Raw genomic sequence first — 27754 nt, forward strand, 5'->3', positions numbered from 1 at the left:
AAGGAGCATTGTATTTTGTTAGAAAATATTTTAGCATCTATTAACAAAATCATATGGCTCTGCTTTCTATTCTATTGATCTGGTAGATTACATTAATATATTTTTGGATGTGAAATCAGCCTTGCATTCCTGGGATAAGGTCATGATCACAGGGTCATGGGATCGAGTCCCAGGTTGGGCTCTGTGCTCAGCAGAGAGTCTGCTTGGGACTCTCTCCCTCTTCCTCTCACTTGGCTCCTACCCCCCCTTTCTCAATAAATAAATAAAATCTTTTTTTAAAAAGCAGAGCTAGTTTGACAAAACATTAGAAAACAACACTATAGTGATCCCACTATATGCTGTCTAAGAGACTCAGCTGAGATCTAAAGACACAAGTAGATTGAAAATAGATAAAAATATATATTCCAGGCAAACAGCAACTGAAAGAGAAGTGGGGTAGCTATAATCATATCAGACAAAATAGAGTTGTAGTCAAGAACTTTTGCAAGCGACAGAGAAGGACATTATATATTGATAAAAGGGTCAATCCATCCAGAAGATAGAACAGCCGTATACATATTTCTGGGATAAATATCACATAGTCATGGTGTATAATCCTTTCCCTGGGTGGCTGGATTGAATTTTTTAGTATTTTGCTGGGGATTCCTGCATCTATATTCCTAAGAGATACGGTTCTGCAGTTTTCTTGTGAGGTCTTTGATTTTGTTTTCAGAAGAATACTGGCCTCCTGGCCTCACAGAATGATTAGGGAAGTGTTTCTTCCTCTTCTGTTTCTTAAAAAAAAAATTGCAAAGAATTGGTATTTTGGGGGCACCTCGGTGGCTCAGTGGGTTAAGCATCTGCCTTTGGCTCAAGTCATGATCCCAGGGTCCTGGGACTGAGCCCCACATCAGGCTTTCTGCTCAGTGGGGAGCCTACTTCCCCCCCCCACCCCCGCCTGCCTCTCTGCTTGTGATCTCTCTCTGTCAAATAAATAAATAAAATCTTTAAAAAAAAAAGAATTGGTATTTTTATATGTTTTGTAGAATTCAACAATATAGCCATCTGATACTGGCCTTTTCTATGTTCTAATTCAATCCCTATACTTGTTATAGGCCTGTTCAGATTTTCTATTTCTTCTTGGGTCAGTTTTGGTCATTTGGGTCTCTTTAGAAATTTGTCTATTTCAACCATTTATTTGATTGGTATGAAGTGAATTGTCCTATAGTATTCTCATCAATTTATTTTTTTTTAACTTCTGGAAGGATGGTAGCAATGCTCCCTCTGTCATTCCTGATTTCAGTTATTTGAGTCTCTTTCATATTCAGTCTAGGTAAAGGTTTGTCAGTCTTTTTGAAAAACAACTTTTGGGTTCCTTGATTTTCTGTTTTTTTTTTTTTTTTTCTTAATTTTATTACTTTCTGCTGTAATCTTTATTATTTCCTTCATTCTTCTGACTTAGGTTTAGTTTGCTCTTCTTTTTGTAGTAAGACTAAAGGTCAGGTTATTGACTTGAGATTTTATTTCTTTATTATTTATCCTTTTTAAAGTAGGAGCCCCATGCTGGGCTTGAATTCAAAACCCTGAGATCAATACCAGAGCTGAGACTGAGTTGGACACTCAACCACCCAGGTACCCCAAGACTTTCTTTTTTAAAATAGGTGTCCATCACTACAAATTTCCTGCTTAAGAAAAAAAATATTTGAGAGCGAGAGAGAGCGTGAGCGCACACAAGTAGGGGAGAGGGAGAAAGAGCATCTCAAGCAGACTCCCTGCTGAATGTGGAGCCGCTGCTGGGCCCCAATCTCATGATCCTGAGATTAAGACCTGAGCTGAAACCAAGAATTGGACGTTCAGCTGACTGAGTTACCCTGGCTCCCTGACTACAAATTTCATTCAAACAACTGCTTTAATTTCACTTCAAAGTCTTGGAATGTTAGGTCATTAAGTATTTTTTAATTTCTCTTGAGGAGCTTCTTTGACCCATAGGTTACTTAGCAGTTCTTTAATTTAGGTACAGTAGTGAATTTCTCAAATTTCTTCTTGGCACTGAATCTTAATTTCATTCCACTGTAATCAGAGGATGTACTTCATTGATTTCAATCCTTTTAAATTTGCTGAAGTTTGTTTTATGGCTTAGTATGTCTATATCAGAGAATGTTCTATGTACATGAGAACAATGTGTTATTCTGCTGTTATTTTGACTGCATGATGTCTCCTAGGTCTACTTGGTTTTCAGTGTTACTCAAATCTTTACTGATCTCCTGCCTAGTTTTCTATCCATTATGAAAGCACTGTATTGAAGTCACCAACCATTATTACTGAATTGTTTATTTCTCCCTTCAATTCTTGTCAATATTTGCTTTATGTATTTTGGTGCTGCTGTTGGGTGTATATAATATATACATACACACATATATATGGACATATATATAATTGTTCCAAATTCCTCAGGGACTAGTCTATATATATATATATATATATAATTTTTATATATAATTTCATATTTATATAATTATATATAATACATATAAATAATTATATATTATATATATAATTATATATTATATAATATATATATATATTTGACAGAGAGGCAGGCAGAGAGAGAAAGGGAAGCAGGCTCCCTGTTGAGCAGTGAGCCCAATGCAGGGCTTGATCCCAGGACCCTGAGATCATGACCTGAGCTGAAAGCAGAGGCTTAGCCCTCTGAGCCACCCAGGCGCCGGAAGGGACTAGTCCTTTTATTATAAAACATCCCTCTTTACCTTTAGTAAAATTTTTATTCTAAAGTCTATTTTGTTTGACATCAGTATAACCACTCAATTTCTTACGGTTGCTCTTTGTACGACAGATCTTTTTCTCTCTTCTCACTTTCAGCATTATTTGTATTTTTCAAACTAAGGTGTATCTCCGGTAGACAGCACATACTTGGATGCTGTTTTTCCTCCAGTCTGAAAATCTCTATGTGACTAGATCGTTTAATCCATTCATATTTGACATTATTGATAGTTCAATTTATGTCTACATTTTACTTTATAAGCCTTGTATCTTTTGATCCTCTATTCCTTCCTTTAATGCCCTAGGTATCAGCTTAAAATGCTTTATAAGTGGCATTTTAAAATTTCATACTTATGGCGTATCTTGGTGGCTCCGTTGGTTTAGCATCTGCCTTGGGCTCAGGTCATGATTCTGGGGTCCTGGGATCAAATCAAGCACTGGACTGAGATTCCTGCTCAGCGCAGAGTCTGCCTCTTCCTCTCCCTTTTACCCTCCCTACTTGTACTCTTACAAATTCATTCTCTCAAATGAATAAAACATTTTTAAAATTTCACGTCTGCCTATTACAGAGTGTTTTAACTGATCACATCTCCAATTAAGTCATCAGATTCACTTGTTTGAATTTTCTATGAAGGCAATGTCATGATTTTTCTTGTTAATCCTTATTTTTTTCTTTCGTCTTACTACATTTAGAACCTCCAGTATATGAGTAGGTATGCTGTTAGTGCACATGCTTTTCTCATCACCAAACTTGGGTAAGGTGTGGTATTTCATTATACCACCACTAAATATGATTTTTGTAATAATTTATAGAGATACACTTTATTAGATTAATAATTATCCTTTCATTCCCAGTTAAGATTTTACCATGATTGTGTTTTCAAGTTAATCAAATGTCTTTTCATATGTATTTAGAAGAGCACATAATCTCTTTTTTTCTATTAATTTGCATCATGTTGATATTTTAAAATATTAATGCAGCTTATTCCTAGATACTCTCCCATGTTCTGGATTCAATTTTTAATTCAATTCAATTGAATTTTGTATCAGTATTAGGAGAGAAAAGCCTATAATTTTCCTTTATCATGTTTTGACACCAAGGTTATGTATGGTGGCCCCATAAAACTGGAAATTCTTTCAGTTTCTTTGCAAATGGTATTACTTCTTCCTTAAAGGTTAGAAATAATTCACCATAATGCCATCTGGGTTTGGAGTTAACTTAGCGATGATAAAGCTTTTCAGTAATAACTGAATTTTTAAAAATGGACACAGGACCATTCATATTTTCTACATCTGTTACCTTTAGTTGTTTTTCTTTCAACAGAATTTCAAATTTATGAAGTTCTTCATTGTATTCTCTAATTATATTTGTAACATTTGCAAGATCTGTAGTACTTTTCTTTTTAGAATATATATGGGGGTGGTGGCAGCTCAGGCCAGGCTCAGCCTCCAGATGTCTTAGCGCCTGCACCAGCTTCTTAGCACATCTGGGCAGATGTCAGAACGGTGAGTGAAATATATTGGCACCCACTGGCACTGGAAGTTGGTTTTGCAGCAAGCCTGGCACCAGTGGTCCAGGAGGCTAAAGTCACTCTGGCCCATGGCTGCCTGGCACAGGGACTCTGTCAGCTGTTGTTGCCCCCACCGCTCCTTCTTTGCCCTTGTAGCCAGCCAGGCTTCACTGAGCCTTGTGTAGTGATCTTTTTAATCCTGATGTTAGTGATTTCTTCATCATTCTTACTAGAAATTTATCCATTGAATTAGTGTTTTTAAAGCACTGACTTCTGGCTTTTCTGACTTTCTCTTGTACTTAGTGTTCATCATTTCCTTTTGGCATTTTAATTCCATTTTCTTCAGGCTTGATTTGTTGTTCCTTTTCCAGCTTGAGATGAAAATGCAGATCTTTAACTTTCAGTTCCTTTCCCCTTCTCACTTTGCATTTAAAGCTGTAAAATTCTCCTCTAGTTCTGCTTTAGTTGAATTCTATACCTTTTGATAAACCCTACCTCAATTTTAATATTTGGTTCAAACTTTTTCCCATTTCCATTACAATTCCTTCTATCACTTGTGAATTATTTAAAACATTAATATCCAGGCAATTGCAGATTCCCATTTATATTTTTGTTGGAAGTTAGCTTAGTTGCACTGTAGTCAGAGAATATCCTCCCAAGTGATTTCAGTCTTTTATTTGTTGAGGCTAGCTTCATGGCCAATTTTTCCAAAAGTTCCACGTATACTTGAGCAGAACATGTCCTTCAACACTGTTGGGCGTGGTGGTGTTATACGAAAATGCCAACAAGTTCAGATTGTTTTTAGCTGTGCTGTTCACAGTCTTCCAGCTATTCAAAACATTGATTGTGGGTTTGTCTATTTTTTTTAATTTAATCATTGTGCTTTTTTCTTTATATATAGTTTGAAGCTTTGAGTAGATACTGAGTTGAGTTTATTCCTAGTGATGGACTGGTTTTCTTCATTATGAAATCTCTCATAATGCTTCTTGTTGAGACAGTTATCTTAATACATGTAAGCACTAAACAAATGGCAATTCTTGTTATATTTTTAAAAAATCCAATGAACCAGATCTTTACTTTACCTTTACTAAAAGTGAAACTTAAAAAAAAACCAACCAGAACTAGGTTATATAACTTGTTCCAGGAAACACAGTTTGGAGCCAGCATTTAAACTCAGGATCTTAAGACACAAAGAAATCTTGTACCACAAGTACAAATCAGGTAAGCAGTTATGAAGAGACAGGGTCATCTTCAGAGGTATATAAATGATCAACAAAATGACAAAACCTGATCATGTGCCAGGTGATAACCTCATGAGAATGAACTAATCCTTATTCCTCTAAGTGGTCCATGGGCCAGCTGCCATCAGCCACCTTCTAAGTGCTAGTACAATTTTGCTTTTAATCATTTTTATCAATGGAATACCATAAAATGAAACATTATAAAGTGCTCATAATGAAAGGAAGTAGATGCTTATCAGCACTCCTTAATGTCTAATGGCAGTCAGTTTTAACTAATTTAGCAACTTGGTTTTTTTTTTTTAATAGATCAACATTTTAAAGTAATATGTTCACACTAGTTGTTACAAATTCTAACCATTATCAAATTTCTATACTTACAGATGAAATTTAGCTCTCTATACCTTTTTATCAGATTTGTAGCTAAATCAATATTTAACTTTTAACAGGCCAGTATTTTCTACATAATCAGACTAGCACGATTGGATTAGCTTTCCTATATTTTCTTTTTCCTGAAGCTATTGAATTTTATCTCATCATTTCCTATAAACCTTTCACTGTTTTAATTCATCGGAACTGTCATCTATCGATGTTTCCCCTTTTTCCTCATTCCTTCAAGGTCATGTTTAAAGATCACCTCTTTAAAAAAGCTTTCCCTCAAGAGAACAATTTTATCTGAATACCCTATTACAAACATTTATTTTTAGTGATGAGCTTTAAGGGCAGAGATGTGTGTTTACTTTTATATCCTCAGGAAGAGGACTTTCGTATTATATAAGATGCCACTTAAATGTATACCCAACTTACAAAAATTAACTTCTGGAAAGCCAGCCAGGGTCATTCTTTCCTTAGAGTATCAAAACAGGCCTCAGCAACTTTTGCAATAGTTATCTCTAAGCTATTTCTTATCAGCAGCACTATACACAGTGTCACAGAGGTACATTAATGGTACCGTATTTGGTAGATACATTTAGTGCATCTACATAATTGTTAAATTTAGTAAGATCTGTTCATAGGAACATCCCTTACATCCCAAGAAATTTAATCAGAAGTTTAAAAATGCAAACTACATCCGAGTATCTGCCCTACTCAGAGTGTTATTTCTCTCCAAATACAACCTGACTACAATTTTTCTGGCTTATTGAGATTGATAAAGCTGAAGAATGATAAGAAATTAGGTACCTGAGTCTACAGCAATGCATTTTAAAGGTATCTATCAAGGTTTAAGACTCTTAGAACAGGGGTGCCTGAGTGGCTCAGTCAGTTAAAGAGTCTTAACTCTGGCTCAGGTCATGATCTCCGTGTCATAGGATCAAGCATTAGGTGAGCAGTTTGCTTGTCACTCCCCCCCCCCCCCCCCCCCCCCCCCCCCCCCCCCCCCCCCCCCCCCCCCCCCCCGCCACACCTGCTCATGTGCTCTTTCTCTCAAATGAAATCTTAAAAAAAAAGACTCAGAGAGCAGAGCATTTAAATGGTGCAATAATATGAGACAAAATAAGATAGTTTTATATTTAATGTAATCTCACTCAATTCAATGAGAACACTCTTGCACATTTAAAGTTATAAAGTTTATTTTTATTGGTAACAACTACCCAGTATATTACTTAAAATTTGATTACATGAAATGAAATACATCTGTAAACACCCACTAAAAGAGAATTACAGGATATGCCAAAGAAGGGAGGGTCACACAGTATTTTCATCCCGGAATTCAAGATACAAGGATCAAGGAAATACAGTGAACTGAGAGCTGAGGTGAGGTATGGGAGTCAAACAGAGCAGAATATTCAAGATGTACGTAGACACACCAGTTCTTAAGAGATGTAAATCATTTCCAATACGGCACTGTTCTTGCATTTCTGTTGAGGCAGAAGACAGTCTTAGGATGTGGTCTGTACAAATCTGCAGGTTAAGACTGAGCATTAAGCAGATTAGTTTGATCAGGGTCAGACCCAGCGTCTCTAAACGCCGGACTGAAGGATAAACTACGAAGGCACACTTGACAAACGCTGGACTCGACGTAATTACTCCTTGATTCGGAGGCTTCATTTTTGCATTTTTCAGTAGCTCTCCTGTGACACAAGTTACCTTTGTCTTGACTGTTCTTCACCGCGTTTTGCAAATACCCATGTCTCGGATCGGTTCCTGGCTACCGGTAAACACAGGACAAAATCCTCACGGTAAGTGTATGGAATCCCAGGCTGGCGTAAACGAAGTCGGTTTACAGTGGATGAGACGCAAATTCGTCCAACGTTTTCCTTTACGGGGCCACCGAGCACCCTCCTTCTTCTAGATCTTGACCATGCGACGTCTTTGGGGCAGTGAAAGCTAGCTCGTCCTGGAGCCCACGGCAGATGCCGGCTCACCACGTCCGCAGCTTGGTCTTCCGGCCCCGTATCAGGCAAAGCTGGAAGAGGTCAATTTTCCAAGTACAGTCGGACTGGAGTCGGAGAGACAAAAGCAAACTAAACGCTTCCTCTACCGCACACATCCTCCAACTTTGCCCAAATGGGAGGGAAAGCCGGTCCGAAGGAGAAGACGGTTTCGTAAGCAGATACGCACCTATATTCAAGCTTGGGCCGGAGAGGGAAAGCCACCTCCGGGATGACTCGGCCATAGCATCCCCAGCGCCCCTAGGCGCCAACAGGTGTCCGGCCCACGTCTGCGCGCCGGGCCCCCCTAGGACCTGGGTCGCTGGATCTCAGGGGATCCCCTCTGTCCCCGGGCCCCCCGCGCCACGACAGCCTTCCCGCCCCGCGGATCTTCAGCCAGCCGCTCAGCGCCTTGCGGGGTCCCACTTAACCCCGGAGCCGCTAAAAGTAGTCCGGCCGGGCCCCGATCCCGTACTTACTCGGAAGGAAAAAACCCCGTGGCGGCCGTCGCCGTGTCCCTTCGCAGCCGCGACTCCCACGCGGGGCGCACGCAGCCGCCGCCGCCGCCGCTCCCCGCACCGCCCCCCTTGGGAAGCGCCGCGGACGCGTGCTCTCGCCAGTCGCGGGCGTCCTCCCGGCCCCAGCCCCCGAGCCACTCTGCGGGCGCCTCTCGGTCGGCCCCGCCGCCGCGACCGCTTTGCTCGCGCGGCGTCCCGGGGCTTCGGCCCTCAGGCGCGCGGCGCCGCGCAACCGCCGACTCGACCAACCGCCGCTCGCGCGGGGCTCTCGCCCGGCCCCAACGTACCTCCGGCGGCGCCGCGCCGGCCGCTTCTCTCAACAGAAGCTCAACGAACAGCAACCGCCGCGCACAATAACGCTCCCGCGGGGACCTGTGGAGGTAAGTCTGCCCGCGCCCGCCCCCGCCGGCCTCTCGGCCAATGGAAGCGTGAACATGAGGAGGCCCAGCCAATCAGGGGCGCCCTGGTGGAGTGGGCCGGGCGGGGGCGGGGAAAAGCGGCCGGTAAGTGGCCGTCGGCTGCGGGGTGCGGAGATCTCGCTGGCGGTTACGCTGCCTCTTTGTCCGGCTGTCGCCCGCGTTCGCCCGGTGGTGGCGCCGCGAGCCGGGGCCGTTGCTCTGAGGGACTCACGCGACGCGTTGGAAAGTTCTGAAAGTCATGACCAGGGAAACTTTGTTTGCAAAAACCGACTTGAATTTTCAGAATATTGCCTTTAAAGTCTCAGTTACCTGGATTACGGAGTTTGGGGGCGACTCCTTAAATTTTGCGACTCAGGCGAGTGGGCCTAGCCCAGTTGTGTTTTCTTGAGTTTTCCTAAATTGTCCTGGGATCCTGTCACCTTGGGCAGCGTCAGATTTCGTGAGGCACATACTGGCCCGCGTAGTGCTTGCTGTGTGTTCAGTCAGTTCTGAGTGCCCTCTCTGTGCTCAAGGCAGGGAACGAACTCAACCGTCAGTTGTGAGATAAAGCCCATCTGGTTGCTGAGGGGAGCGCTGCAGGCCTTGTAAGTGCTGTTGGCTATGAGAAGAATGAGGCGAGGCCACACATTCCAGAAAACTCGGCCATGAACACAATAATGTACCCAGTGGGTTCCCAAACTGTGGTCTGGGAATTTTGAGGGGTCCGCAAAGTTAATATTATTTTAATAATAGACGTTATTTGCCTTTTTCATTCTGTTGGTCTCAGGTGTGTTCCTGGAATTTTCCAGAAACTTCTGGAAAAGTGTCACTCTGATATTGCAACATGTCAAACGCAGAAACAGATCCACGAATCCAACTGTATGAAGTCAAACACTAAGGAAATTGGCAAAAATGTAAAACAATGCCAGTATTTACTCAGGTTTTTTTGCTTGGAAATAATTTCTAACATGGTTGAAGGGTATACATAGGGTTGCTGAGAGAAAGGGTGTAGGAGGCAAGTGAATTGGAGTCAGATGAGAATTTAGACTTAATACCAGTGAGAAGTAGACTTTAGAAATGTCATTTTCATTTAGGGTAATAGTATTATCTTGCATTTTTTTTTTTTCTTCCCTTCCCTTTAAAGTAAGCTCCATGACTAACGTGGACTGGAACTCACAACCCCAGGGTCAGGAGCTGCATGCTCTATGGGCTGAGTCCCTTGAGCTTTGGACTTATAAAACTATGACACAACTGAGTGTTGTTTTAAGCTGCTAACTTTGTAGAAACTCGTTGTGGAAAAAGTAGAAAATGAATCCTAGCATTCTTTCTCATACTCCTCTTAGCAATTCCCAAGGCTGGCCTGGAATCCTGGGAGCTACATTTCCCAGATGCCCTATGGCCAGTGTTCTGGATTCATTGATATTTTGCCAAGTCGGATGTACTTCCTGATATTTGGAAGAAGAAAGACATAAATTATTGTTCTGTGTATTTTGTTTAAGCTTTGGCTCTCTTCCCTGCCCGTCCCTGCTTCAGTGATATAAGGCAGCTGTGACAATCAACAGTGTTTTTTTCTGAACTTTTTTGACAGCAGCAGCAACTTCCCTACTTTTTGGACTGCAGAAACCGTGGCACAAATGAAAACCATTGTGACAATAGTTCCTCCAGCCCTTCCATAGGGTTTCCACCCTCTGGTCCCAGCCCAAAAGGCTTTTAAGCCCCTAATTCTCTGTACTAAATAACATTATGCTCGAAATATCTACATTGGTTTCTATTTTCATGATTATACTCTAACCAATACCTCAGTTTCCTTATCTGTAGAGTGGAAATTACCAATAACACAAGAAACATGGTAAAAAGTAACCCTCTAGAAAAAGACAAAAAAAAGTAACCTCAGAATTATTGCATGGATCAAATTACACGAGTTGAGTCCATGTACAGTGTTTAATAAAGCATTTAACACACAGTAGGTGCTCAATAAATGTTTATTTCTGGTTTTTTGTAAATGGCTATTCAGGTGATTACCAAACGGGTACTACCAAAACCAGTTTAGTCTCTCTTTTTCCTAACCTACCATCAACATTCCTACCTTAAAAACATATACACATTGGGGCTCCTAGCTCTTCAATTGGTAGAGCGTGCAACTCTTGGTTTCTGAGTTGTGGGTTTGAATGCCACGTTGAGTGTAGAGCCTTCTTGTCTATGACAAATAATTGTCTTAATTGTCTAAAATGTCCTTTTAAAAAAAGAAGATTAAGAAAAAGACATAAACATATTGTCACTACTTTGTGTTTTGGAGAGTTTTAGCAGGCGTAAAGTACAACATTAGAAGCCAAGATTATAGGGGCGCCCAGGTGGCTCAGCTGGCTAAATGTTGGACTGGTAATTTCAGCTCAGGTCATGATCTCAGGGTGGTGAGATCAAGCCCTACATCAGGGTCTACTCTCAGTGGGATGTCTGCTTCAGATTCTCTTCTTCCTCTGTCCCTCCCCCCACTCTTGCATGCTCTCAGTCTATCACTTTCTCTTATTCTCTCTCTAAAATAAATAAGTAAATCTTAAAAAAAAAAAAAGAAGTCAGAATTATTTATAGTTCTCAGCACTGTCAATTGTGAAAAATGTCTCTGGAGTTAGACAGTCTCTTATTATCTTGAAGTTTTGTTTTGAATATGATTATTATGATGGTTAAATTTTATGTGTCAACTTAGCAAGGCTGTGTGCCCAGTTGTTTTGTCAAATACTATTCTAGATGTTGCTGTAAATACGTTTTTAGATTTAATGACAGCTATGAATCAGTTGACTTCAGGTAAAGTCAATGTGTAAGGATGAAATTTGTGTTAACATACAGGGGGAAGGAAGGAGCTGTGTAAGAGTAAGGTTTCTGTATACTACTGAAGTTAAGATGATAATAATACAAAGTAGACTGTAATAGGTATGAGTTTAATTGTAATCCCCCCAGGGTGATCAGTAAGAAAATAACTTTTAACGTTTCCAGAGAAAAGAAATGAGAAAGGAATAAAAATGGTCCACCATTAAAAAAAAATCGTATAAACGCAGAAGAAGGGAATAGAGATATTGAAGAACAATAAGAAAAAAAAAAGAAAAAATAGCAAGCTGAGAAGAGGAGCAAATTGAGAGCAGTAAGATTTTCCTTGTTAGTAGCCACTTTAAATGTAAATGAATTAAACTCTCTTTAAAAGTAGTGGTAGGGCTGGGCGCCTGGGTGGCTCAGTGGGTTAAGCCGCTGCCTTCGGCTCAGGTCATGATCTCGGGGTCCTGGGATCGAGTCCCACATCCGGCTCCCTGCTCAGCGGGGGCCTGCTTCCTTCCCTTCCCCTCTCTCTGCCTGCCTCTCTGCCTACTGTGATCTCTCTCTGTCAAATAAATAAATAAAATCTTTAAAAAAAAAAAAAAAAAAAAAAAAAAAAAAAAAGTAGTGGTAGGGTGGGGTGCCTGGGGGTTCAGTTGGTTGAGTGTCCAACTCTTGGTTTCAGCTCAGGTCATGATCACAGGGTCATGGGATCGAGTCCCAGGTTGGGCTCTGTGCTCAGCAGAAAATCTGCTTGGGACTCTTCTCCCTCTTCCTCTCACTTGGCTTCTCCCTACTTTCTCTCTAATTAAATAAAGTCTTTTTAAAAAAAAAAAAAAGTAGAGCTAGTTTGACAGAACAGATTAGAAAACAACAGCCATGATCGCACTCTATCTGTCTAAGAGACACAGCTGAGATCTAAAGACACAAGTGTATTAAAAATAGATAAAAATCGGTGTTCTAGGCAAACAGCAACTGAAAGAGAAGTGTGGTAGCTATAATAATATCAGACAAAATATATTTGTAGTCAAGAACTGTTGCAAGAGACAGAGGAGGACATTATATATTGATAAAAGGGTCAATCCATCCAGACGATGGAACAGTCATATACATATTCATACCTTACAACAGAGCTAAAAAAATATATATGAAGCAAAAATGAGCAGTACAGAAGGGAGAAATAGAAAATTCTGCAAGAATCACTATAGACTTTAATACACTATTTTCAACAATGGATAGAACAACCACAAGAAGGTCAGTAAGTAATTAGAGGGCTTGAGCAACGGTATGAACGAACCAGACCTAATCCAGACCTATTAAGGGTATCCCATACCAATACAGCAAAATAAGCATTTTCAAGTGCACGTGGTACAGTTCTGCAGAACAGACCAGATGTTATGCCACAATACAAGCCTCAAAAACATCTAAGAAGATTGAAATCACAAAAGTATCTCTTCTGGCAACAGTGGGAAAAAAAAAAAAACTAGAAATCGGTAACAGAAGGAAAACTGGAAAAATGTACACATATGTGGAACTTAACCAACATGTTCTTAAACAACCAATGGACCAAAGAAGAAATCAGAAAAGAAATCATAAAACACTTTGGGATGAGTAATAATGAAAACACAATATACCAAAACTTAGGGGATGCAGCAAAAACAGGGCTTTGAGAAAGACCTGGAGCTCTAAATGCCTACATGAAAAGAGAAGAAATATCTCAAATAAATAACCAACTTTACACCTTAAAGAACTGGAGGAAGTTCCTAAACTAAAATGAAAAGCCAGCAGAAGGAAAGAAATAATAACAATTGGAGCAGAGATAGATGAAATAGAGAAGAGAAAATAGAATTATACAAGAGTATTGGGGCCATAGAATTGTCCTACTCTTTTTTTTTTTTAAAGATTTTTTTTATTTATTTGACAGAGAGAAATCACAAGTAGTCGGAGAGGCAGGCAGAGAGAGAGAGAGGGAAGCAGGCTCCCTGCTGAGCAGAGAGCCCGATGCGGGACTCGATCCCAGGACTCTGAGATCATGACCTGAGCCGAAGGCAGTGGCTTAGCCCACTGAGCCACCCAGGCGCCCCATGTCCTACTCTTATGCTTTCCTTCTGACTTCCCAGACAACAAAGCCTACATATTTCAAGTCTAATCTTGGTCAAGGATGATCCGTTTATCAACTAAAATAGAATGAGCTTAGATATGTTTAGGATGCATTCAGCCTGCCAATTCCAAAATTATTCCATTCCTGTCAAAGTTCTCATTTTTGGGGCGGGGGGATTCACCACACATGGGTATCAGAGTTAGGGAGAGTGATGGCATTAAAAGATGCCCACAGATAGTGTTACAGAATGTAAGGTACCTTTGATGAGAAAGTGTTTGGAAACACACGCAAACAGGCAAAGATACCTCGTGTTGGTTTCCCTGGCCTTCCTGGGGTTGTATGGCTGTGAAGGATAAGGCCCCCACTAGAACGAGGATTCTGCCAGGCTTTTCTTTTCCCCTCTCCTGACCTGAGAGACTTTTTATACCCTTATGGCCCTCCCTAGAAGGAAGACTTACATTATACGTCTGCCTGTTTACCATTGGCTTCTTCTGTCTCTGATCTCCAGTGTGTTTGATGACAAATCTATACAGCAAAACCCAAAACATTTACGTTATTTTATGCTTGTCAGTTGGTAATTGGCACAAACCAACTCAGCATTCCTGACCACTGTCTTAATGAAATCGAAGGTTAATCTCCAAAGTGCTTATATCACAAGGTTTCAGAACTGAAATCCATTTCTGCATAGATGATTGCAAGTGTTGTTCTAAAGTGCAACCTTGCTTTAATATTTATTTCTGTTGTATGAGTTCAAGTTTGAGTCATTCGCAATGTTGTTTTTTTTTTTACTTTTTTTTTTTTAAGATTATTTGTTTATTTGACAGACAGAGATCACAACTAGGCAGAGAGAGAGAGAGAGAGAGGAGGAAGCAGGCTCCCTGCTGACCAGAGAGCCCAATGCGGGGCTCCATCCCAGGACCCTGGGATCATGACCTGAGCCGAAGGCAGAGGCTTTAACCCACTGAGCCACCCAGACACCCCCTTTTTAACTTTTAAAATCAACTTTATGGGTATAAAAATAACAAAATAAAATACATACATTTTAAGTTACAGAGAGTTCTGAGATATGTAACTACCACCATGGTCAAGAATACACTACTCCCCCGAATTGCCTTGTGCCCTTTGCAGTCACACCCTAACTCTGATCCCCAGTCCCAAGAAACCCCTGATTTGCTTTCAATAAAAAATATATTAGTTGTTCCTGTTCTGGAGCTTCATATAAATGGAATAATGGAATTACATAGTATATACTCTTTTATATCATTCAGCATAATGTTTTTGAGATTCATCCACATTGTTCATGTTTAATATTTTTTTCTCTTTTAATGGGGCATAGCATTTATTGTATTGACGTACTGCACTTTGTTTATCCATTTACCTGTTGATGGACATTTGGGTTGTTTCCAGTTTCATCTATTATGAATACAGTTGCCCGGAACATTTGCATACAGGTCTTTCAGGGAATATGTTTTTTGTTTTTTGTTTTTTTCCTATCTGGGAGTGGAACTCTTAGGTCATATAATAAATATATGCTTAACTTCAAAGATCAGCAAAAGTTTTTTCTAAGGGCCAGAAAGCAAATATTTTTAGGCTTTGTGGTTCGTATGGTCTCTGTTACGACTGTTTAAGTCAGCTATTGTAATGTAAAAACAACTTTAGACAGTACAGATTTGAATGCGCATGACTGTGTCCCAATAAAACGTTATTAACAGAAATGGGTAGTGGGTCACATTTGGTCTGTAGTCCATAGTTTGCTGAACCCTGGCAATCAAGGTTGCAAAGATACACTCCTATCTTTTCTTTTAGACATTTTATAGCTGTAGCTTTGTATTTAGATCTAGATCAATTTTCCGTTAATTTTTGTAGATGGTGTGAAATTAAGATCAAGGGTCATTTTTTTGTTCAGACTGTTTTTTCATGTTTCAGTAACATTTGTTGAAAACACTGTTCTTTCCTTCTTTGAATTACTTGGCACCTTTAGCAAATGCAATTGACTCTATGTATATGGATCTATTTGTGGACTCTGTGTTTCTATTGATTAATGTATTTATTCTCTTGCCAATATACCACGGTGTTGATTGCTATGACTTTATAATAGACCTCAAATATAGAGGGTATAAATCCTGAAAAATCTGTTCTTCTTTTTCAAAATTGTTTGCCTATTCTGGGTCCATAAACCTTATAGATCCACTTGTTACTTTATGTAAAAACAAAACAAAACAAAAGTACTGCAGTGATTTTGATTTTGATTGTATTGAATACATAGGCAAATATGGGAAAATTGACATCTTAACCATATCGAGTCTTTCCAACCATAAGTAGTTAATGCCTTTACAAGTACTGTTTATCATGTATATGTATAATTTTTATTAAAAATAGTAATAGTAGTCCTCTGAGTGCCAGGATTATAGAATACTTTTGTTCTTTTTACTTTTCTGTCTCAAAAATATTATTTTAAAAATATTTAGCTAGACCAAAAAAAGATACTAATTTTGGTTATGCAACAGCTCAATTTAATTTGAATGATTCAGAGACAAGTAACTATATTAGAAAAAGAGAGGATAATTGTTTCTGTCTTTCCAACTAAAATAGAAGATTCATTACCACAAGAAAAAATTATTTGATGGTGTGTCCTTAGCAACTAAACTTTAAAAATACCATTGAAAAAAGAGTGGGGAACTGCCTATTCATCTACCTCATGAAAGCACCTTCGTCCAAATAGCTTTTTGTACACAATGAATTCATAATGTTTTCTTTTGAAAACAAAAGAAATAATGATTTTCTAAATTTCCCCATAGAAAAGCCAAGAAACAATGACCAATCCGGTTGCATTCTAGAACGAACATCATCAATCCAGTGTTCATTCTATAATTTCCCACTGCAAGAAACCAGAGCTTCTTGGAGAAATAGCTGATTTCAGGTCTATGCAGAAGAGTATGTTTTAACCCGAATCATCCGATATTCATGACGGAAATTAAATTTTACCTCTTAAATGGAATAGCCTAGAATTTGTAGGCTTCTTTTCTTTTTCTTTAGAGAGAGTCAAGGAGAGAGGGGGAGTGAGCGTGGAGAGGGGCAGAGAGGGACGGGGAGAGAAAGAATCCCAAACAGGCTCCACACCCAGCACCGAGTAGGTGCAGGTCTTGATCTCAGCAGCCATGAGATTGTGACCTGATCTGAAATCAGGAGTTGAATGCTTGATCAGCTGTGCCTCCCAGGCATCCCGTAGGCTTATTTTAAACCCACTACAAGTCCATTTTATGCCTTTGATTTTTTTTAAAGTTCCCAGTTATTATTCGTATGCATCCTTATGAAATGCAAGCTATATAGCACTCTATATGATAAAACATTGAAATCCCTTCTTCACCACTGAACTTACCCACACCCCTACTCTAACCTTCCAGATGACTTTCCAGACTTAATTTCCTATTTACATACATGCACACACTTCTATACGTAGACACATGCAAATTTAGAGTTTTTATTATTGCATGAATGGGCTCATCATACCATTTATTTATCAGTCGACACAAAATATGTTTCAAAGCTCTTTCCACGTCAATGTAGAGCTAGTTCTTCTTAAAAACTGCATTATGTTCTATCGTGTTGACATAATTTACTTAAGCAATTACTAACTGGAGGACATGAAATAATGCCCTCTTTTTTTCTATTTTAATAAATATCTTTTCAGTCTTCTCCTCCTAGTTCTAGAAATTAAGGACCTATGAGTAAAAAAAATTGTTCAGTTAAATGTTATCTGTACTTTGAATTTTGACAGTAATTGCCAAATGATGGGATTCATGGGAAGTTGCTCTAAAAAGGAAGTTTTTCCAGGAAGAAAGACAGATTTTTATCAGTTGGGATGTTTTGCAAGTAACAGAAAAAACTCCAAGGTGCCCCAAATTTAGAAAAAGTTAGGAATTGCAAAATAGTGTATGAGTTTCCAGACTTTTTGCTATTTACATACGTGCACACACTTCTATACATAGACACATACAAATTTAGAGTTTTTATTATTCCATGGGCTCATCTTACCTTTTATTTATCAATCAAGACATAATATTAAAAAAAAAAAGTTTGGGACACCTGGGTGGCTTAGTCTGTTAAGCATCTGCCTTTGGCTCAGTTCATGAACCCAGGGCCCTGTGATTGAGTCCCAAGTCAGGCTCCCTGCTCAGCAGTGAGTCTGCTTTGTTTCTGTCTGCTTGTACTCTCTTTCTCTCTCTCTCTCTCTCTCTTGCTCTCGCTCTTGCTCTCTATTTCGCTTGCTGAGAAAAAAGAAAAAAAAAAGGCAATATTTTGAAGCTCCTTCCAAGTCAGAGTGTAGAGGTAGCTCATTCTTCTTAAAAAATGCATTGTGTTCTGTTCTATTTTGTTAGCATAACTTACTTAACCAATTACTGGAGGACTTGAAATGATACCAAACCTGGAGGACATGAAATGATACCCTCTCTCTCTTTTTTTCTATTATAATAAGTATCTTTTCAGTCTTGTCCTAGTTATGGAAATTAAGGACCTAGGAGTGATAAAAGTGTTCAGTTAAATGCTATCTATGCATCACATTTTGACAGTAATTGCCAAATGATGGGTTCATGGGAAGTTGCTCTAAAAGGGAAGTTGTTCCAAAAGGGAAGTTGTTCCAGGAAAAAAGACAGATTTTTATCAGCTGGGATGTTTTGCTAGTAACAAAGAACAACCCAAAGTACCGGAAATCTAGAAAAACTTAGTAATTACAAAATAGTGTTTCTGTAATTGAACCAAATAAGACCTCCCTCCCCCTGCCCCATGTTGCTTAGTTCACCAATAAAAGTTGAAAACTGAGATTTTGCAGTGAATAAAGGTAGGTTATTTATTGCTGTGGTACTGAAAGACCCGCGGATCCCCTTACCCAAGAATCCAACACTGCCACTGGATGCAAACAGCAAGAGGTTTATTGGGGCGCAGGTACCGGCGGGTGGTCGGCAGCTCCAGCTAACCGAGCACCCCGACCAAGGGGAAAGCGGGGTTTTTATAGACAGGTACAAACAAGTTTTGGGTGGGGACGGCGCTGATTGATTGATCCTTTGAACAGGCATACTTGGCGTCAGTGGATTGGGTCAGGGGACCCCGCCCGAAAAGCAGACAAAGCAATCTTACAGAAGCAGAACTGGCCGGTTAGCCCACACATGCGAAAAAAAAAAAACACTACCAGGATATTGAAGGCCTGGTTACTTATCAAGTAAAGACAATTGGGAGTCTCCTGGTGGAATGTCACACTCCTGCCATCAAGCATCCTTGTTAATGAGATTTAGGTTTAGAAGAAATTCAACTTTATTTACTTTTCCTTCCACTTCCACCTCCTTCGGTTTTTATGGAGGGGAGGGTGACATTAGGGCTATTGATAAGGTAACTTCTTTGTTGTAAATCTCAAGGATATTTGCAAACTAAGGGAGACTCCTACCTTGCAGGACTGTGATCTCTGCAAGTTAACTATTTATCGTTTTATGGCAGTCAGGGGTGCCTGAGGAATGTCACACATATTACCAAGGGGAGTGGGTGGAGAGGGGGTGCAAGGCATCAGCCCCTTCTCCATCCTCAGCCAGCCTCCTGCTCCTTCATCATTTCCCCCTGAGCAATTTTGACCCTTAAATCTTTAAGATGGTTGAAGGTGGAAGGTCTCATCTTCTATAACTTCTTCGTGCTGAATAGGGGCGTAGAGCTGTCCCTACCTACTGGGGTCAATATTGATCAGGGTAGGAATGTATAAGGGAGTTACGAAAGGCGGAGGCAGCTGAATCCAGCGCTGACAGTGAAGAAGTGACTTTGTGCGTGGTAAGGATCATCTGCCGTGGTGAAGTCATTGCAGCAAGGGAGTCTCGGCACCAAGTAGAGAAACACTGAACAAAGCAACATATTAAGGTTAATAAGGCGATAAGAATGAGAAGCCCGAAAAGGAGATTTGGCCATAGTCCTCCTTCAAACCAGGAACTTAACCATTCGCTGAGAGAGAGAGAAGAATCTTGTAGGGCCTTAGTTTGGGTATTCATATCTTTTATTAGTCCTGTGACATTTTTGTGATAGTCTGGGATGTACACACAACATTCTGTCTTGATAATTGCACATGTGCCACCCTGGGCTGCTGTCAGGACATCTAAAGCCATCCTATTTATCTCTTAAGGGAGGGGACTTCTCCAGGGCAGGGGTCTTTCAGTACCATGCCAATGGGAGCTAATACTCAAAAGTCACAAACTCCCCAATGATTTACAATTGAGAAGTTTTTAAAATTTTAATTTTATTTTTTCAGTGCTCCGAGATTCATTGTGTATGTACCACACCCAGTGCTCCATGCAATCTGTGCCCTCCTTAATACCCACCACCAGGTTCACTTATCACCCTACTCCCCCCCCCATCAGTTTGTTTCTCAGAGTCCACAGTCTCTAATGCTTCGTCTCCCTCTCCGATTTCCCCCAATTCACTTTTCCTTTCCTTCTCCCCACGTCCTCCATGTTATTCCTTATGCTCCACAAGTAAGTGAAACCATATGATAATGGATTCTCTCTGCTTGACTTAGTTCACTCAGCATAATCTCTTCCAGTACCATCCATGTTGATGCAAAAGTTGGGTATTCATCCTTTCTGATGGAGGTATAATATTCCATTGTATATATGGACCACATCTTCTTTATCCATTCATCTGTTGAAGGGCACCTTGGCTCTTTCCACAGTTTGGCGACTGTGGCCATTGCTGCTATGAACACTTGGGTACAGATGGTCCTTCTTTTCTCTACATCTGTATCTTTGGGGTAAATACCCAGTAGTGCAATTGCAGGGTCATAGGGAAGCTCTATTTTTAATTTCTTAAGGAATCTCCACACTGTTTTCCAAAGTGGCTGCACCAGCTTGCGTTCCCACCAATAGTGTACGAGGGTTCCCCTTTCTCCACCTCCTCTCCAACACTTGTTTACTGTCTTGTTAATTTTGGCCATTCTAACTGGTGAAAGGTGGTATCTCAATGTGGTTTTGATTTGAATCTCCTTGGTGGCTGATGATGATGAACATTTTTTCATATGTCTGTTAGCCATTTGTACGTCTTCTTTGGAGAAGTGTCTGTTCATGTCTTCTGCCCATTTTTTGACATGATTTTCTGTTTTTGGGGGTGTTGAGTTTGAGGAGTTCTTTATAGATTTTGGATATCAGTCCTTTGTCTCTAGTGTCATTTGCAAATATCTTCTCCCATTCCCTGCGTTGCCTCTTTGTTTTGTTGACTGTTTCCTTTGCTTTGTAGAAGGTTTTTATCTTGATGAAATCCCAAAAGTTCATTTTCACTTTTGTTTCCCTTCTTTCAAGACATGTCTCCAAAGGCAAAGGATACAAGTGAGAGTTAAGGGCATCATTTGGGGCAGGGGTCTCCTGAGAAAGTAAACGGTATTGATTGGAGGCTCCTGAAGTCGTGTTAATAGATATTAATTAATAACTTCTGGTGCCACTTCATCTGGTCATAGAGAGGTCTGTTCCATCACAAGTGACTTGGAATCTGAAAAATATCTTTGTTCTTTAGGTTAGAAGTTTCATTAGATACATGTGCAGATTATCTTTAGGGTAGTGCTGATTACTTAAGTGGGTAAGCTAACTAACTATTTATACATGCCTAAGCTAGTGGGGTTGCATTCCTAAATGTTCCTTTAAAATAAGCAGGCATTCCTGCCTGGTGAACCAAGGCCTGCATGTTCCTTGGCAGGTCCTGTTGAGTCTGAGGACAACATGACCTTTAGTGTTTGTTCCTTCCTCCGGTCTGACCACGTGGATGCTAGTTTCACTTCCTTTCACTTCTCCAGTGTAGTAACTCAGATCCTGTGGACTCAGAGTAACTCTAAAAACGTAGGGGTAGCCACACAAGGTCATTTAATGCTAATAACTTCAGCGGAGTGTTGTTTGCTCTGTTGCAGTTGAAAAAAAGGAACAGTAAGGATGCCGATTTTGGGCGCACAGCACAGTGGGATGGGAGACCTGCGCCTTTGGTGGCCAACCCTCCACCCCACGGCCCCCCCACAGGCTGCTCGTGTGTATTGGGCCACCTGGGGTTCGGTGTCTTTGGATGGCATGTGTGGCCGGGAGCTTAATGGAGACACAGGAATGCAGGACAGAGGATCTGGGCCACGGATCTGGGCCACGAGCTGGGCCACCTGGGTCAGGCCAACAGGTTTGGCCTGATGCCTTGGTCCCATTCGGACAAAACAAACCTCTTTATAGATAGCATGGATAGACGCCTTCTAGCGGGAGGCAAACAGGTGCATGGCAACAGCCATTGGAACCATTGGTAGCATCAGGTGGCAGAAGAAGGCAGCACCCTGGGCTCGTGGGGAGGGCCACTGTCCTCAGGAAGGTCTACTGGCGGATTATAGAAGGCTGGTGCCTGAAACAGGAAAAACCAGCTCTTCCTGTTCCCCTCCCCTCTCCCCACCTTTTAAAAGAAAGCTTCTGCTGCCTCCAGGCCTTGTTAGACCATCTCTAGAAGCGACATCCCTTGGGACACTCCTCCCTGTCACTCCCTGGTTGGAGGACAGAGAGCTAAAGGCCCCAAGGAGAAAGAGAAGAAAATTCTAGGTCAGGCAGGCTATATTCAGGAAACATTGTCACATTGAAGCCATTGTTCTGTATGTAGCGCATTTTATTCCTCACTGTATACAATCGACAGCACTAAGTAGTTTATTATTTCTTTTGAGATATCTTTTCTTTCTAGATGTCCGGAAGTGCCTAATAAAGGTTAAGACTAAAGTTTGTGCAATAATTCATTGTGTCAATTTTTCTGGTTCAGATTTATAATATGAAAATAAAATGAAACCTCAGTAAAAAGGAGACAAGAAGCTAGACAGGGGAGCTCATACTGTAGCCGAACAAAAGGAGCATTCTTCTGCCTGATGCATGGCAAGCCAAAAAAAAGGAAACTGACACTGAGCTTTGGCCGCAAGGAAAAGCTATTTATTGGTGCGGAGCCTTCCAGAAGAATGGGGATTTAGTGCTCAAAGTCCTGAGCTCCCTAATGGTTTGTGAGGATTTTAAAGGCACCATTTGGGATAGCAGTCTCCTGAGGCCCATGATAGCAGTCTTCCTGAGCCCATGGGGGGGCTCCGGAAGTCATGTTAACAGATGTGACTTCGTAACTCCTTGTGCCACTTCCATCTGGTCACAGAGACGTCTGTTACATCTCAAGAGGCTTGGAATCTGGGCGTGCCTGGGTGGCTCAGTCGGTCAGGCACCTGACTCTTGATATCAGCTCAGGGCATGATCTCAGGGTCTGAGATCATGACCGAAGTTGGGCTCTGCACTCAGTGTGGAGTCTGCTTAAGATTCTCTCCCACACCCTCTGCCCCTCCCTTCCCCTTCTGTACTTTCTCTCTCTCTCTCCCTCTCAAAATAAAAATTAAAAAATAAAAATTAAAGAGGTTTGGAATCTGAAAAATATCTTTGTTCTTTGGAGAGTTCGTTAGGTATGTGTGGTAATTATATCTTTAGGGTAGTGTTGATTACATCCATAAGCTAGTGGGGTTGCATTCATTCATGTTCCTTTCCATTCTAAACAAGCACTCCTGCCTCATGAACCTAGGCCTACAAGTTCCTTGGCTAGTCTAGCTATGTCTAGGGACAACAGGCCTCTAGAGGCTGAACTAACAAGATGATGTTGGGTTCAGTATTACTTCAGGTGGGTTCAGTATTACTCCAGGTCGATTACAGTAGGAATTGCCAATTATATACCCCAACAGAAAAATTGTCAGCAGAAAGGAATCATCAGTTAGAGGCAAATATAAAGACACTTGCATAGAGGACTTTATATTAGAGGCCCCAACAGGAAAAGACGTCATTTCCTCTCCTATAAGAAATAGACTACTATGCAGGCGCCTGGGTGGCTCAGTGGGTTAAGCCTCTGCCTTCGGCTCAGGTCATGATCTCAGGGTCTGAACCTGCTTCCCCCTCTCCCTTCACCTTCCTCTCTGCCTACTTGTGATCTCTCTCTCTCTGTCAAATAAATTTAAAAAGAAGAAGAAGAAGAAAAGAAATAGACTACCGCAACTACTCAACCAATGAGAAACTGTCCTCACCCAGAACTCTTGCTTTTCTCCAATGGACTTTTTTCAAAACAACCCTTCCCAATTGCCCTTTCTTTGCCAGAGAATAGAGTTCCTCTCCTTTTTTTTTTTTTTTTTTTTTTTTTTTATCAGACTTGCCTATGGTTTTGCTGTGTCCTGGATTGTAATTCTTTTCTTTTTTAATTTTTAATTTTTAATAAACATATATTTTTATCCCCAGGGGTACAGGTCTGTGAATCGCCAGGTTTACACACTTCACAGCACTCACCATAGCACATACCCTCCCCAATGTCCATAACCCCACCCCCTTCTCCCAACCCCCCTCCCCCCAGCAACCCTCAGTTTGTTTTGTGAGATTAAGAGTCACTTATGGTTTGTCTCCCTCCCAATCCCATCTTGCTTCATTTATTCTTCTCCTAACCCCTTAACCCCCCATGTTGCATCTCCACTTCCTCATATCAGGGAGATCATATGATAGTTGTCTTTCTCAGACTGACTTATTTCGCTAAGCATAATACCCTCTAGTTCCATACATGTCGTCGCAAATGGCAAGATTTCATTTCTTTTGATGGTGCATAGTATCCCATTGTGTATATATACCACATCTTCTTTATCCATTCATCTGTTGATGGACATCTAGGTTCTTTCCATAGTTTGGCTATTGTGGACATTGCTGCTATAAACATTCGGGTGCACATGACCCTTCAGATCACTACGTTTGTATCTTTAGGATATATACCCAGTAGTGCAATCGCTGGGTCATAGGGTAGCTCTATTTTCAGTTCTGGATTTTAATTCTTTGCTATTCCTGAATAAACCTGTTTTGCTGGTAAAAGAAAAGGGAAAAAAAAAAAAAGCAAACTGGCTGGCTTTTTGTCAGGTTAACAATAAGAAATATTGGTTGGTTGTTTTGGAATGGCCAAAACCCTTCCTTGAGTGCATACTGTGTTTGTGCACTGGTTTGTTGGAGGAGAGAGGGGAAGCAGATATAAAGTCCTCTATGCAAGTGTCTTTATCCTTAGGCAAGATTAACCAACATCCCTGTGGTTCAGACATTATGTTCTGCGTTGCGCGTTGCCGTAAATGTAACAGTGCCTGTAACAGACAGATGAATCCTCGTTTACAGCATCTAGTCTTTGAGGCTGTTAAAGAGGTTGGCAGTTCATGACAAGAGTATAGATGTTAGACTAATACATTTTGTATGCTTTGTGTTAAAATTCCTCGGAGAGATTATCTCCTGAGATTTTGAACATTAGAGCCCACTTAGAGGCACACTCTGGTGTCCTCTAAGTCAGGAGTGAGTGATGGCCCAGCGAGACCTAAGAAGTGACCTGGAGACAGCCATGAAGACAGGTTTATTGGGGGGAATTTATGTACAGGGAGTCCAGGGATGGCGGACTGGAAAAAAAAAAAAATCTGCTGCTGGGATCTACATGCAGCAAGTTTTATACTATAACAACTAGCCTTGTAAGTTATCTGTATCCTTTTCCCTCATTGCATGGCCAGCCAGCATTCCAGTGAGCTCAAGCCCGGCCATCTGGGCATTCTTTGTTACAAAGGAGATGCTCTGGGTTGGCTACCCCCAGAGCTCCTGACCTTGAACCGTGAATGACACCTTTTTCTACATAATCTGCTTGATGGGAATATAAATGGAGTTCAGGATACTTACATTCTCAAGACAGTAATTAAGAGGGGCGTCCGGGTAGGCTTATACAAATCAGCCATCTAGCTTTTAGCATATACTGGGTAGGTGGGGCGAGGGAGAAAAACAAAGGGCCCTAGGTCAGAACCTAGAAGATACTTTCAGATTATAAAGGTTGTTATATGTGTGCACTTTACTCAGAACTGCTTTATGTAGTGGCCAAATAGCATCCTTCTTTGAAACAGCTAGTCTGTGTGAATGGTTTGCAGTGTCCAATGCCATATGCTTAAAGTAGAAGTAGTGAAATATCACTCTGTAAATATCTTTGTGCTAAAATTCACAGGAAATGCTGTCTTTTAGAAATTTAATTGCCAGACTACCTCTGTGAGTAGTGTATTACGGTCTATCCTTGTTTCATAGTTTTGAGGAGGGAACGAAAAACAAAAAGTAATATGCATATGACATATGCAAATATGTCCGTATTTGGATAGTTGCAGACAAGACTGTTTTTTATATGTCATATGTATCTTGTTTTGCTGTGTACAAAGTGCGTGTAATAGACAAATGAGTCCTAATTCTGTGCTGTCTAGTCTTCAGATATAAAGAGGTTACCAATGTATGACAAACTATACTTAGTAAAATTAGCACATTTTATACAGCTTGTGTTGGAATTTATAGGAAAGCTTACCTTCTGTAAATAACTTTTGGATATGAATTTGTTCAACCACTTCTAAGCTTGTACTTGTCCACTGGATTGATGTGGAGAGAAGAAAGTCAAGAGGGAATGGTTCAAGGCCCAAATGGTCATATTTAGAAGATATCTCAGTTGTAACCATTGCTATATGTGTGCACTTCTATTTAATAGTACTGTGTATATATAGTGTATAATTAAGTCCTTATTTGAAATATCTAATGTTTCTGGATGTTTGGAAGTACTTGATCTAAAATTAGAAGTAGTAGAATAATATTTGTAAATAGCTTTTTAAAAAATTTATTTTATTTTTTTTTGAAGATTTTATTTATGTATTTATTTGACAGAGAAATAGAGAGTGGAAGTAGGCAGAGCAGCAGGCAGAGGGAGAGGGAGAAGCAGACTCCCCACGGAGCACAGAGCCCAGTGGGGGTCTCAATCCCAGGTCCCTGGGACCATGACCTGAGCCAAAGGCAGCGACTTAACCAACTGAGCCACTCAGGTGTCCCTTAAAATTTATTTTTAAGATTTATTTATTTATTTGAGAGAGAGAGAGAGAGAGCATTTGAGAGAGCACAAGCAGGGGGAGCTGCATAGGAAGAGGGAGAAGCAGGCTCCCCATTGAGAAGGGAGTCTGATGCAGGTCTTAATCCCAGAACCCTGGGATCATGACCTGAGCCAAAGGCAGATGTTTAACTGACTGAGCCACCCAGGCACTCAAAAATTTATTTTATGTTATTTCATTTCATTTCATTAATTCATTTTATTTCATTTCATCATTTCATGTAATTTCATCTCCATGCCCAGTGTGGGACTCAACTCAGGGCTTGAACTCATAGCCCTGAGATCAAGACCTGAGCCAAAATCGAAAGTCAGATGCTTACCCAACTGAGCCACTCAGGAACGCCTGTAAATAGCTCCCCCCACCCATAAATAGCTTTTAAAGATTGATGGAACATTAGATGACCCTACTTGTGTGAGGTACTTAGAATAATCAGATTCATAGAGACAGAAGGTAGGATGGTGGTTATCAGGGGCTCGGAGTGTGTGCTGCTGGAAATTCTTGCTTAATGGGTATAACATTTCAGTTTGGGATGGTTATAGGTTCTGAAATGGATGGTATGATGATTGCACAAGAATGTGAATTCACCTTAGGCTACTGGACTAGAGAATTAAAAATGTTTACATGGCAAATTTTTTTTTAAAGTGTTTATTTTTAAATTATCTGCCTACCCAGTGTGGAACCCAACCCCTAGATCAAGAGTTGCCTGCTCCATGGGGCTCCTGGGTGACTCAGTGGGTTCAGCCTCTGCCTTCGGCTCAAGTCATGATCTCAGGGTTCTGGGATCAAGCCCTGCTTTGGGCTCTCTGCTTGGCGGGGAGCCTGCTTCCTCTTCTCTCTGCCTGCCTTTCTGCCTACTTGTGATCTCTCTCTGTCAAATAAATAAATAAAATCTTAAAAAAAAAAAAAAAAGAAGAAGTTGCATGTGCCACTGACTGAGTCAGCATGTGATCCAGACTTTTTTTTTTAAGATGTGGCAAATTTTATGTCATGTGTATTTTACCACAAGAAGCAGTTTTTAAAAAATTGTTGGAAAACATCATCTTTGCAAATGGGATTCTTACACTACCTCTGTGAACCATAGACTCTTTGT

At 40.6% G+C, this 27754-nt stretch overlaps 2 protein-coding genes across 7 annotated transcripts in view; one reads left to right on the top strand and one right to left on the bottom strand.

The window, feature by feature from the left end:
- Window positions 1–8774, bottom strand: part of ATF7IP2 (activating transcription factor 7 interacting protein 2) — a 56183-nt gene extending 47409 nt beyond the window's left edge. For 2 of the 6 annotated variants that reach the window (XM_032328002.1, XM_032328000.1), the window contains exon 1: window positions 8361–8448. The gene's annotated coding sequence lies outside the window, so the exon portion shown is untranslated. Of the gene's footprint in view, window positions 1–8360; window positions 8449–8686 lie in introns of those variants that run through there. The other 4 variants (XM_032328001.1, XM_032328004.1, XM_032328005.1 and 1 more) reach the window with 4 other exon arrangements.
- GRIN2A (glutamate ionotropic receptor NMDA type subunit 2A) overlaps window positions 1–27754 on the top strand; it is a 609475-nt gene that overhangs the window by 64001 nt on the left and 517720 nt on the right. The window lies entirely within an intron of this gene.

This window comes from Mustela erminea, chromosome 20 (genome assembly GCF_009829155.1).
Source record: "Mustela erminea isolate mMusErm1 chromosome 20, mMusErm1.Pri, whole genome shotgun sequence".
NCBI classification, from domain to species: Eukaryota; Metazoa; Chordata; class Mammalia; order Carnivora; family Mustelidae; genus Mustela; species Mustela erminea.